Source organism: Oryctolagus cuniculus, chromosome 10 (assembly GCF_051225735.1).
Source record: "Oryctolagus cuniculus isolate XC-2025 breed Fujian yellow rabbit chromosome 10, ASM5122573v1, whole genome shotgun sequence".
Lineage (NCBI taxonomy): Eukaryota > Metazoa > Chordata > Mammalia > Lagomorpha > Leporidae > Oryctolagus > Oryctolagus cuniculus.
Window position 1 is genome coordinate 55,754,367 of NC_142876.1, and position 13,922 is coordinate 55,768,288.

The 13,922-nt window shown below is 49.3% G+C and overlaps 1 non-coding gene across 1 annotated transcript; it reads right to left on the minus strand.

Moving 5' to 3' along the window:
* Nucleotides 1-12,628: 12,628 nt before the first annotated feature.
* TRNAK-CUU (transfer RNA lysine (anticodon CUU)) lies at nucleotides 12,629-12,701 on the minus strand. Its single transcript has one exon. It is a non-coding gene; the product is annotated as a tRNA-Lys (tRNA).
* Between the last annotated feature and the right edge of the window lie 1,221 nt (nucleotides 12,702-13,922).

A 13,922-nucleotide genomic window follows, 5' to 3' on the forward strand; every position in this document is an offset into this window, starting at 1 on the left:
AGTGTAATATAGAAGACCCAGTATATGCTTGATTGAAAAATAAAATCAGCTTGATTTCTCAGTCTCTCTAGTCGGTAAACTATTCTCAGAATGATGAATAGCCTCAGGTAAAGGCAACGCCAAAGGTGCAGTGTTGAAATCCTGCACCAATACCTTGGGGAGCCTGGAGCACCTTGTCAGCTGAGAACTCTACAGTCTTCCAGGCATTTTCCTACTCTGCTGGACTCACTCTCCAAAGTAAAGAGACATCTGTCTACTAGAGGGGACCACAATCTGATACACTGGAAATCCACTTCATTTTTAAAGGAATTGTACTTTATTAAGATAAAAGGGACAGAGTTTGTTCAGAATTAAAAGAGGCTTCTTGGTCTCCAACTATCTATGGGCATGAAGCAGGCTGGGAAAACTATTCAGCTGGAAACTCTGGGTAATTCCTGGAGAACCAGACTTAACTTCTCAGATGGTGCAGATGAGAGCCCCGAGGGCAGAACAGGAGGTCGGGGAGAAAACTGACTGGGGAACCACTTCCAGGGAGCAAAACTGGGTTCCAATCCTGGAAAATTTTCTAGCCTTAGAGTAGAGAGACATGAAAATATGTGCCCAGTCACAAGGCAGTGACTACTATGCATCTCCAGCTCTCCCCCTTTCCAAGTGGGAATGTCTACAGTGCCTCTCTCAACAGGGTATTCACAGGGGCAGAGCAGTGCCGATTCCTGTGAACTAAAAACTCAAGTTCTCTGCACCATTCTGCCCCTAAACCTACCATGACACTCTTTGTGGTCTATCAGAGGAGACAGATTTTTTTTTTTTTTTGACAGGCAGAGTGGACAGTGAGAGAGAGAGACAGAGAGAAAGGTCCTCCCCCGCCGCTGGTTCACCCTCCAATGGCCGCCGCGGCCGGCGCGCTGCGGCCGGCGCACCGCGCTGATCTGATGGCAGGAGCCAGGAGCCAGGTGCCTCTCCTGGTCTCCCATGGGGTGCAGGGCCCAAGAACCTGGGCCATCCTCCACTGCATTCCCTGGCCACAGCAGAGAGCTGGCCTGGAAGAGGGGCAACCGGGACAGAATCCGGCGCCCCAACCGGGACTAGAACCCGGTGTGCCGGCGCCGCAAGGCGGAGGATTAGCCTAGTGAGCCGCGGCGCCGGCCCAGAGGAGACAGATTTTAAGGCAGATTTTAATGTCTCTCCTAGCGGCCAAGCCTGCTGCCCTAATAGGATGATCTTTTGGGGATAAGAATTTCTCATGGACGACAGATAAGATTTATTATGGTCAGAGGTGGACTTTCAGAGACTGTGCAGGCCCTTCCAAAAGTTTAGGGAAATGAGTATTATGGAAAAACTATGCATGGATTTCAAAATCATTTTGCACCAAAATAAGCTCATCTTTAAATTCCACCCTCCATGAGCTTCTTGAAGTACACTTGTGTTTGCAAGGTTGGATACACTGATTTCTCCCATCCCATTTGCACGTCCATTTGCAGAATGCTTTGCCGTGTTTTCCACATGGGGTAGAGCCTATGCAGCCACACTGCCAGTCTCAGGTCTTCGGGAGACTATGGCGAGGCCAGACTTTAAGGGGCCTTCGCCTCTGCCCTGGTCTCTGTGGAATGCTGTCACCTTGTGAGGACCCAGGCTGGACTCCTGGAGAATGAGACACCACATAAGGAGGGAGGCCACGCTGATGGACAGCACCAGTCCCCAGACCTGGGAGCAAAGCCGTGTGAGATTCCTCTCCCCTGCTGGTCAGCAAGGCAGCAGAACAAGCCCATTGAGCCCAACCCAAATCACTGACTCAGAGGCCCATCAAACTCATAGGTCTTTGTTTCGGGCTACTGTATGTTGGGCTGGTCTGTTACGCAGTGGTAGGGAACCTGTATAAGGGAGAACCATCTATCACAGCAAGAAAAGACTTGGTCTCACATGCCTTCAAAGTAGTTCCTACCTTACTGTGGAGCAGGAGAGTCAGGAGCACCAGGTCTCAGAGCAGAGCTCGCCCTGCCCCGCAGGTGCTGAGTCCCTGGCTGTCCGTGGAAGAGGGAGGACTCTGTCACAGGCAGTGCTCTGTTGTATCTGGTGGAGACCTGAGGGGTCCATTGCAGGGAGTCAGGGTAACCACAGCCACCAGGGCAGTTTTCAGCACCACCCACAGTGCCCAACCTTTGCCCTGGCCATCTAGTTGAATTTTAGTACCTAGAACTATTTAGTACCTACTACCTATTTTCAGTTGGGGTAACAGAGCATTAAAGAAGCTATTTGGATGCAATGTAATTGTCAGCCACTGTGCTTTCCTGGAGGCAGACAGGGAACCTGCACGGGCTGCTGGGGGCCCCAGGCTGAACATGGAAATAAGCGCTCCAATCCTTCTTAGCTTCAGTCTCCTTTCTTCTCCAGACTCCCACCACAGAAGGTTCCTTCACCAGTTTTGTGCAGCTGTGGCATTGTGTATAGACTGCTTCAGGAGCTTCCCTCTCCTTTGGAAACTCTGGGGCCCCCCACTGTAGGCACCAGGAAGAGAGAATGCAAGTGGGCCAACTGGAGGCAGGAAAGAGCTGCTCACTCCGCCAGCACAACCCTCACACTGACTTCCTATCGCGTGGTTGGTTCTTTGGCTCCTTGCCAGCTTAGCATTGATTAGAAAGACAGCCCCTCCGTTGGATGAGCAGCTGTTAACACTCAGTGTGAATTCCAGTTCAGAACAAATCCAGGACCTGGGCGCACATGCCACAGTGCACTCCACAGGCCTCTCATGCTGCAGGCTTTACTTTTTTAAAATGTGTTATGGGGGCTGGCGTTGTGACATAGCTGGTAAAGCCTCCTCCTGTGACACCAGCATTTAATATGTCCCAACTGCTCCACTTCCAATCCAGCTCCCTGCTAATGTGCCTGAGAAAGCAGTAGAAGATGGCCCAAATGCTTGGGCCCCTGCACCCACCCAGATGAAGCTCCTGTCTCCTGGCTTCAGTCTGGCCCAGCCCTGGCCATTGGGGCCATCTGGGGAGTGAACCAGCCAATGGGAGATTTCTGTCTTTCTCTCTACCTCTCAAATAAAAATAAAAAATTTTTAAAAGTAAATAAAATATGTAATTCTTAAAAGTGACATTTACTTATTTGGAAGGCAGAGTGAAAGAGAGAGAGCAAGAGAGAGAGGGAGAGGGACAGAGAGAGGGAGATCTTCCATACACTGGTTCTCTCCTCAAATGCCTGCAACAGCCAGGACTGGGCCAGGCTGAAGCCAGGAGCCAAGGACTCTACCCAGGTTTCCCATATGGGGGGTAGGAACCCAAGTATGTTATCCATCATGAGCTGCCTTCCAACATGAGCATTAGCAGGAAGCTAGATCAGAAGTGCAGTACTCCAGCGCTGCGGCTCACTAGGCTAATCCTCCGCCTTGCGGTGCCGGCACACCGGGTTCTAGTCCCAGTCGGGGCGCCGGATTCCCTCCCGGTTTTCCCCTCTTCCAGGACAGCTCTCTGTTGTGGCCAGGGAGTGCAGTGGAGGATGGCCCAAGTACTTGGGCCCTGCACCCCATGGGAGACCAGGAAAAGCACCTGGCTCCTGCCATCGGATCAGCGAGATGTGCCGGCTGCACAACGGCAAAGGAAGACCTTTCTCTCTGTCTCTTTCTCTCACTGTCCACTCTGCCTGTCAAAAAATAAAATAAAATAAAATAAAATAAAATAAAATAGAAGTGCAGTACAATGCAGGCATCCCAAGCGCAGCTCAACCTGCTGCACCACAATGCCTGCCCTACAAAATACGTTATTTTAAAACTCCATTCTCCACATTTCTCCCTCCCCACCGACAAGGCTCAGGGCTAAGCGCAGATGCAGATTCCCTGCCATCGGTGTCGCTGGCCGCCAGCACTCACTCATGCACGTCTCAGGAGTGGGGAGGGGTGGGGCTCTGGATTCTGCACGAAGACTTTCTGGTCCCTAATTCCCCAGCTGTCCCTCTCCTCTACAGAAGACACAGAGCCTCCCAGGTCTCCCGAGCACACAGGCACACTGGTCCTGAGCGCTGGGATGCGGTCATCTCCCAAACATTTTCATAAGATAGCAGTCAGGAGCAGGGTGTTCAAAGGGAGGATTTAGTCTATTTACAGATGTATATCAGTGGGTGGCCGACTCAGTTTGAGTCTTGAAAGAGAACAGGAAAACGAGAAGGCTGGCTTGCATCATCAAAGGTTTTCAAATGTCCATTTGGAAAATACATGGAGTTTTGAGGAAAATCCCAAACATATTTTCGGAGGCATCTGTCGGTCCTTTCTGAGCCCTGCCCCACCACAGTTAACACCACATCCCCTTTGCAAGGTTTGTAACAGGCAAGAGAACAAGGCCTCTTACATATTTTTGGTAGTTTCAAGAGCTGGTTTCTCCTTTTTAAAAAGAGCCAGTGTGTTTTCCCAAAAAATAAACCAAAAAGAAGAGTTCTATACTGGAAAAAAAAAGATATACTGACTTATAGCACTAAATGCTAACACTTTCATCTCCCACCTTCTAAGTTTGGCAACATGTATCTACTTTTAATTAAAGTACAGGGTACAAGAAGTTTGAAGTCATATGCATTTTTAAAACTCTCCAAATATATATAAAAAAACATAGCAAGCGAAACACAAAATATAAGCAAAAGCAAACGAAGTCTAGGTGTGTTTATTCCCAGGATTTCAGCTGCGTCCTCCCCCACCCACACCCCCAACCCAGGCCTCAGGGAGAATCTGTGGGTGTTAATGAGAACCTGCTTTTATAACGATAGCAAACAGAGAAAGGCTGGCACCATCTGGGTGCTACCCAGGGCCATCACACAGGTGCTCAAGTGATAGGGCCAGGGTCCCACTGGCCTTCAGCAAACAGCAGCAACTTAGCCTCCTTGTGCCCAGATGAGCAAAGGAGGCAGAATGGCTGGCATCTTTTTTTCCATGGGTAGAAAAACAGAAATCAGAGTGTTCAGGCACTGTGTCAAAGGTCACGTGCCAACTGTAAAGCCAGCCTCAGGGTTGTGGTGCAGCCAGCTGTGGTCTGCCCTGCAGGGCACCTGGCATGGAGGTGAACCCTCACACACAGCACCAAGCCCTCCTGTGACTTTACAAGAAGTTCTACATAGGGGTCCCCCTCTCCTGCTCCATTTCTTCAATGCTCATGCCGTAAAACTTCAGAGTCCCTTTAGCTCAAAAGTGCAAAAAAAAAAAAAAAAAAAAAAAAAAAAAAAAAAAAAAAACGAAGAGAGAGAAAGGAGAAGAGAGGCAGAGGGTTGCTGGCATTTCTCTGTAAGGCTTTTAAACTTTGCCATGCTATATGGAACAAATGTTTTGTGTAATTTTCCAGTGGCCTTGATTAAAGATGTTATGTAACTCAACATAAGTGTAGCATGAAGAAATTACAGGCCATGTCCGGCTTATCAAGTGTTTGGCCCAGCAGTTAAGACACCTCGGGACACCTGCTTCCCTTATCTGCCTGCTTCAAGTGCCAGCTCTATTTCTGATCCAGTTTCTTGCTAATGTGCACCTTGGGAGGCAACAAATGATGACTCAAGTATTTGGGTCCCTGCCACCCATGTGGGAAACCTGGATGAAATTCTTGGCTTCTGGCTTCCACCAAGTCCAGCCCTGCTATTGTGGCATTTGCAAAGTGAACAATAGATGAAATCTCTCTCTCTCTCTCCCTCTCTCTCTCTCTAAATAAAATGAAAAACAAACAGTTTAGATCCCACCACAGATCCAGGAATATTAAAGCACTCAGGAGGTGGTCCTTCTGTCCCCTGTGCCAGGCACAGCACGAGATATGGGGAGAGAAGGCAGCCAGGGACAGAGCTACAGGTAGGTGCCCCGCATTGCGCTGTGGCCCCTGTGGGACACTGAACAGTGGTTTTCACTTCTCTACAACCCACTGTCCCATCTTGAAAATAGGTCAGTGGTGGCATCTACATTATAGCCCACCTTCTAAGTCTGAAGGAGTTCATGCCCCAAAGGACTAAGGACATTGCGTGGGCCACAGTAGGTCCTCAGTAAGCCTCAGCTATAATGCAGATGTGGGCAGGGGCAGCCTGGTGGTGAGCGAGACAGATGTGGCTTAGAAGAGATAAGACACAAATACACTTGTTCTGCGATACAACTCATTGGCATCTGACATATGTTATCTTGGGTTGTTGGTTATCTATTTGTATGTATGTCTGTGCATTACTGAGATGGTAAATTTATTGAAGGAGGGGGTCCTGGGTCTAATTCCCCTGCACTGGCTTCAGTGTCTTGTACATTGCAAACATTCTAATATTTATTGCTAATTACTCAAAGGATTGATCTTCCCTCTGTAGTGTAAACATCATTACAAAGATCCTATTCATTGCTGGGGTGCCGTAGCTTTCAGGGTGTGATCAAAAGAATGTACAAAAAATTAAGGCATGACCACTGTCTGATGGACATACAATCATCCTCAGTTTGGTTCAAACACATGAACCAACTGTTGAACTTATTCATTGCTCCCCTTGCATGAAGCCGCAATAAGAACATATTATCTCATTTAACCCTGATGATATTCTGTAAGGCAAGTACTGTTACCACCCCCATTTTATAGATAGGAAAACAGAAGCATAGCCTGAGGTTAATTGCCCAAAGCCACAAGTAAGTGGTGGAGCTGAGATTTGAACCCAGGCAATCCAACACAGGAGTTGCAATCTGGCACATGCAACTCCCCTACAGGTCCCTGACTCGAGCCCCTTATCCAGTGTTCCCACCCAAGACCCCCACCCTAAGCCCCTTACGCAGGGCCCCATCCACAGCTCCTCCCCTAGACCCCCTCGAGCAGGACCCCTGCTCTCTAGAGCAAAGACTGACCCAGTTCTTCCCTCCTTTCCATTGTCTTTTGCTGGTGAATTTTTTTTTTTAATTTATGATTTTCAGCCCAGCCGGTTGTTCACCTGCTGTGTTTGGAAATGGTAGATGATTAAACCTCCTGGCCAGGTGTAAATGCAACCTTTGTCATCTGGAGCCTGGGAGAATTACCTGGGAGAGCTGCAGCCTCCCGGGGGCTCCCTTTCCCAGGCCCAGGGCCGCAAGGCCTCAGCACCACCCGACAGTCCCACTCTGAGCCCAGCCTGGAAGCGGAGACCCCATGTACTCCCATGGCCACAGAAACACTGAGCCAACCCTAACAGAGAGGGAGAAGAGCAAACTCCCCTCTCTCTCTCTTTTAAGGGAATTTTTTTACCAGGTAAATAATAAAAATATGTAATCATTGACCAGGTCTTTAAAGCCAACTTGCAGGTCCGTTTGCATTTCTTTTGCCAACAGATATTCCCACGGGCCCCTCACTTGGCCTCCACAACCACCTGCAGCCTTCCTTGGCCTCTGTCTGCTCATGTACTTGGAGGCAGCTCCTCGCTTCAGCCCCAGAAAGAGACAGCCAGGTAGAAAGGCCAATGCCAGTCCCAAGGCAGTGGCTTGAAAAGCCACTTACAGAAACAGATTTACAAATCCCAGCTCTTAAAGAAGCCCCATTGCAGTTAACACAAAGCCCTGAGCACAGGCCCTTAAGAGGAGACCAAGTGAGGCTCTGGTACAAAGACATCCCTACCCAGAGTACAGGAAGTTTAGGCTCTGCGTCCTGGAGTACGGGCCGGGAGCCTTCTGTTGACTCTGCAAGGCTTGGATCTCGCCTATAGAGCCACGCCGCAGGAAGGCTCCGGCTGAGCAAACAGCACGCGGCCAGGGTGCTGGCCGGGCAGGCTCCTGGCAGCCGAGTGCGGTTGCTGCTCTAGGGCAACTGGAGGCAGCAAAGCCTGTTTCCAGGTGGCTCTGCTGTGTCACAACCCTCTCTCTGGCCTCGGGGGGCTCTCCTTGAGCTTGGGGGTAGTGTGGTCAGAGAAGTACAAGTCTGTTTGGGCTTTCTCCATAGGCAGTACACATATGTTTACTAAAGACCCAATGACTCACTCAACACATCTATCACCTTCTGTTTAGTGAGTGTCACCTTGGGCCCTGCCAGACACTGGACTCTGCCACACACTGAGGCGGCAGCAGCAGCAGGAGCTGCTGGGGGCATAAAACCAACAGCCCTGGGATCTTTTGACAGCAACGCTGGGCTAACCTATCCTTACACTTAGAAATTTGCTTTGCGGCCAGCAAAGTGGGTTGCTGCCTGGAATGCTGGTATCCCATACAAGCACTGGTTTGAGTCCCAGCTACTTCACTTTTTTTTCTATAATTATTTTATTGATTTGAAAGACAGAGTTACAGAGAGAGGTAGAGCCAGAGAGAGAGAGAGCTTCCATCCTCTGGTTCACTCTCCAAATGACCACAATGGCCAGAGCTGAGCTGATCTGAAGCCAGGAGCCAGGAGCTTCTTCCAGGTCTCCCACACAGGTGCAGGGGCCCAAGGACTTGGGCCATTTTCCACTGTTTTCCCAGGCCATAGCAGAGAGGTGGATCGGAAGTAGAGCAGCTAGAATTCGAACCAGCGCCCATATGAGATGCCGGCGCTGCAGGCTGCTGTTCCACTTTTGATCCAGCTCTCTGCTAATGAGACTTGGAAAGTATCAGAAGATGGCCCAAGTACTCAGGACCCTGCACCCATGTGGGAGATGCAGAAGCTTCTGGCTCCTGGCTTCCTTGGCTTCAACCTAGCCCATGTACCTGGCTATTGTAGCCAGTTGTGGCCATTTGAATCAACCAACGGACGGAAGTTTTTCCTCTCTCTCTCTGCCTTTAAAATCAATAAAATAAATCTTTTTTAAAACGTGCTTTGGGGCTGACGCTGTGGCATAGAGGATAAAACTGCCACCGGTAATGCCAGCATTCCATATGGGTATATGGGTACCAGTTGAAGTCCCAGCTGTTTCCCCTCCAATCCAGCTTCCTGCTAATGTGCCTGGAAAGCAGCAGAAGATGGCCCAAGTCCTTAAGCCCTTGCACCCATATTGGAGACCTAGAAGAAGCTCCTGGCTCCCAGCTTCAGATCAGCCCAACTCCAGCCATTGCACTCATTTGGGGAGTGAACCAGCGGATAGAGGACCTTTCTTTCTCTCTCCCTCCCTCTCTCTCTCTCTCTCTGTAACTCTTTCAAATAAATAAATAAATTTTTGTAAAAAATGTGCTTTAACTTTGTCCCATTTTGCTCTTTGTAATGTATGTGACAGATCACGTGGGTCTCTGAATTTTGCAAAGGCCTTTAATTGAAAGAAATATCATTTTATTTAAGTTTTTGTTTTATTTATTTATCTTTAATTTGTTTGAAAGGCAGAGAGACAGAGCTGGACAGAGATCCTCTACCTGCTCCTTCACTTCCCAGTGCCTGTAACCACAGGGCTGAGCCAGACCAAACCAGGAGCCCAGAGCCCAATCTGGGGCACCCACACTTGTGGCAGTACCCAAATAGTTGAGCTATAACCAAGGCCTTCCGGGGTATGCACACATTAGCTGGAAGCTGGAAAGGAATACTGAGGTACTCCAACATGGGGTGTGGATGTCCCCACGAAATGCCTGCCTCTGAAAGCAAGAACATCTTCAGAAATGCCACATGCACTCCATATGCAAGCAACAGCGCCAACAGGGGGGCTGGAGCAGCTCCTTGAACGGCTGATGGGAAGCCAAGTGACTGGGGCAGGAGAAAGGATGGGCTCAGCCAGTGGTGGAACACAGGGGAAGGGAGAGGCCACCTGAGACTGGAGCGAGCCCCATAGCGTGCAGGAAGGGCTCCCTTTGAGGAGGAAGAAATGAGCATAGTCACTGCTCAAGTCCTTATATAAAATACCACAGTATTTGCCTATAAACTCTGCACATCCTCCTGTTCATTTAAATCATCTCTAGATGACTTCTAATGCCTAAGATGTAATATCCACGCTGTGTGAACGGTTGTTACACCACATACGTGCTCCATACAGATGCAACAGCACAGTCAAGCACTTCCCCTCCAAGGCTGATTGAACCCACAGATGTTGTCTCTGTGGATTTTGGGGGGCAGATTGTATGCAGAGTGCACAGGAAGCTCCCTCCACAGGGCCTTGAAGTTGCTAACTTGTCTCTAACTGGAGAGGGGCATCACTAAAGCTGCACATTTGGATGATGGGACAACGCACTGGATGCAGAATGGATAGCAGAGGACAGAGAGCAGCCTGGAGGTGGGAGAGTCTGGTGGGGAAGGGGAAGGTGCACTGACTGCATCCTGAGATATGCAGGAGGGTTGGGTGAGAAGAGCCAAGCAGAAGCAGGACTGGGAACTCCCTGGCAGGCAACGGAATCTCAAAGGCAGAGGCAGAACCAGCGAGTCAAGGCGAATGGAGCACTTCACAAGGCATGGCGTGGGCAGATGCAGGGAGGTGTGACTGTCCGTGTTACTCTCAGGAAAGTCCAGAGAGGCTGGGACACAGGGCATGAGGGCAGAAAGCCAGGAGGACACTGTCCTCACTGTGACACCATTAGTTGACCAAGCAATCTGGAGGGCCAAGCAATCTGGAGGGGTAGGAGGGAGGTGGTGGCCACTCAAGGAATTCTGGTTTTAACAGGTTTTCCATCACCATCTAGCTCTCTCTTTTTTTTTTTAAGATATATTTATTTTACTTGAAAGAGTTACACAGAGAGAGAGGAGAGGAGAGGAGAGAGAGAGAGAGAGAGAGAGAGAGAAAGGTCTTCCATCCGTTAGTTCACTCCACAATTGGCTGCCAATGGCCGGAGCTGTGCCGATCCGAAGCCAGAAGCCAGGAGCTTCTTCCAGGTCTCCCACGTGGGTGCCGGGGCTTGGGCTATCTTCTACTGCTTTCCCATGCCATAGCAGAGAGCTGGGTTGGAAGTGGAGCAGCCGGGACTCAAACCACCGCCTATATGGGATGCCGGCACTGCAGGCAATGTCTTTACTCGCTACACCACAGCACCGGCCCAACCATCTAGCTCTTTAGCTTCCTCCCACAGCAGCTCAAAAAAACCCCGAAGCCTGTCACTGGATCCAGCCGAGATTTCCTGGGAGTAAAATAGAGCTGAAACACGATTATTCGCATGTGAGTGTCTCAGATGCCAGCGTTTTCATTCTCAGCCATTCCTCACTGTGGAAAGGGATTCCCAAGTGGTCAGCAGGGCTGTCCCAACATATGGTACCACTGATCTTCCGTTTGAATTTCGAAGAGGTGGATGTTTGGCGTAGCAGTTAGGTCATCATTTAGAATGCTCACATCCCATGTCCCAGCGCCTGGTTCAGGTCCTGGCTCCCCTGCTCCCAATCCAGCTTCCTGCTAATGTGCACCCCAGGAGGCAGAAGGTGATGGCTCAAGTCACTGAATCCTTGTCACCCATGTCGGGGATCCACATGGAGTTCCAGGCTCCTGGTTTGGCCTGGCCTAGCCCTGGCTGTTGTGGGCATTTGGGGAATGAACCAGCAGATGGAAGATCTCTGTCTGTCTCTCTGTAGAGGGACAGCATGACAATTTAATATATGCTAGACACGTGATTCATGCTGGTAGACAGTCAACAAACACGAATCAAATGGGTGGCTAGAATGACTTGTCACCACACCCCGTGTGTGATGCTACAACAAGAAACGTGCAGTCACATCCTAGCCAGGAAGAGAAATGTACAAACCAGTTGTGACAGTGAGATTGCCATCATATAGGACAAAAAGCCAGACACATAAGAGAAGATCTTTATTACTAAAGTACAAAGGCCCCGGAGGCATGTGGCCCAAGCCAACCTGAGGACCGAGAGGCCCAAGCCAAGGAGTCTGATCTTTATCTGGAAGGCAACTTGGAGTCACCGAAGATTTTCAAGCTGAAGACTGAGCCTAGCAAGACTGTACTCTGGAAAGATCACTTCCACAGCTGTGCAGATAAAAGCTTAGGTAAGGAAGACTTGGGAGAAAGCGGACCAACTGGGAGAACACTTCGAATGTCCAGATGATCGATGCTAACTTCCTGAACCAAGGGACTGCCCGGAGAGGACACAAAGCCAGCTGGAGATGTAAGAGGAATTTGGAAGGTGAATCAGTACAGCTCAGAGGCCCATCTGATACCAGAGCTCGAAGAGAGGAGCACGTGGAGCCACTCCCTTCGGGTCCTGTTTGGGTAACTGAGTGGTGGGTGAAATATTACAACAGGAGACCAAGATGAGAGGCAACTGGAGTGGAGAGGTGACAGGCAGGGACGAGAGCAAATTCCAATGTGAGGAGCTGAGAGCGAGGGCCTAGAAGGCGGCTGGGGTTCAGGCCTACAGGAAACATAGCTGGGCCAGGAGGACTGACTTGTTGCCTGGCCTTGAGCAAGTGCCTCAGCCCTCGGTTGTGGTGGAATGAGAAGGCCATGCCAAGATGACCACTGGCAAGCGAGAGTCAGTTACTCAGGAATGGTTTTGAATCCCACCTGGCAACGGAACCTGCCTGGCAACAGGCTGTGATTGGATGGCTTTGGAAACCCCATGGCAAACGGAGCCTGCCTGGCAACAGGCTGTGATTGGTTAGGGCATAAACCACCCCTTGATCGGATTGGCTGCCTTGGTTATTTAAGCTACTGTACCAACTGAAATATTGGGCTGCTCACCTCTGGCCTGCTTTCACCTGACTCCCGGGGTCTGTGTGGTGACTCCGCGCCTCTTGCCCCCACCACACTCCTCCTTTCAGAACCAATCCTCATCTCAGAAGAAATCAACTGCAACATCTGGCGCCCAACATGGGGCTCGAACCCACAACCCTGAGATTAAGAGTCTCATGCTCTACCAATTGAGCTAGCTGGGCGAACCAAAAGTAAAAGAAGGAGCCGAGAAACGGCGTTATGCTTCTGGGTGGTGTGTGCCTAACCTGGGGTCACTTAGACTGAGGACAAGGACAAGGAAAGGGGCATAGGAGGGGGTTCTGTGCTCACCCTCACAGAACTGAACAGCACACAAAACACCGAGGGACCTACTTGCCGAAATCAAGAGGGGACCTCGCCAAGTCCAACACACTGTCTCTTTCTCAGTCACGTTGGCGCATCCAAAACACAAGGAGCAGGTTCATGTATGAGCAGGGAGGCTGGGTCTCCTTGTGGATGCCCCCACCTGAGGTGTGGCATAGGGGTAAAGCCACAGCCTGCAGTGCCGGCATCCCATATGGGTATCAGTTCAAGTCCCAGCTGCTCCACTTCTGATCCATCTCTCTGCTATGGCCTGGGAAAGCAGTTGAAGATGGCCCAAGTCTTTGGGCCCCTGTACCCACATGGGAGACCAAGAAAAAGGTTCTAGCTCCTGCCTTCAGATCTGCGCAGCTCCAGCCATTGCAGCCATCTGGGGAGTGAACCAGCAGATGGAAGACCCCCCCCCCAGCCCACCTCTCTGTAACTCTGCCCTTCAAATAAATAAATCTTTTTTAAAAAACTAACTTGAGAAACAGCCCAAACCTAAGCCTAAAACTACAAAACTCCAAAAAGAAACATAGGGGAAAACATTTATCATCTTGGATAAGGCAGAAATTTCTTAGGTAGGACACAAAAATACAAACCAGTTTTTAAAAGTTCTTAAGTTAGATTTTATAAAAAAAATTATCTGCTTTTGCAAAGATCTTGTTAAGAGAAAGTAAAAATATATAAAATACTTGCAAAAAAAAATGCCTGAGTTGTCACAACTCAATAATAAGAAAACAAACTACCCAATTAAAAAAGATTTGTAGAGCTACTTTACCAAAGATGACAATTGGATGAGCACATTAAGAGATATTCAACATCAATAGTCACTAAGGAAATGTAAATTAAAGCCACAGTAAGAATCTACTGCACACCTATTTGGCTGTCTAAATTGCTCCATCCCCTTTAAACACAGGAAAAGAAAACTGACAATATCAAGTGCTGGCATCTGAAATCCTCAGACACTGAAGGCAGGAATGCAAAATGGGTTCATCACTTCAGAAAATAGTTATTTTCTTACAAACCTAAACATATACATGACCTAGCAATCTCAATTCTAGGTATATGAAAACATGTAT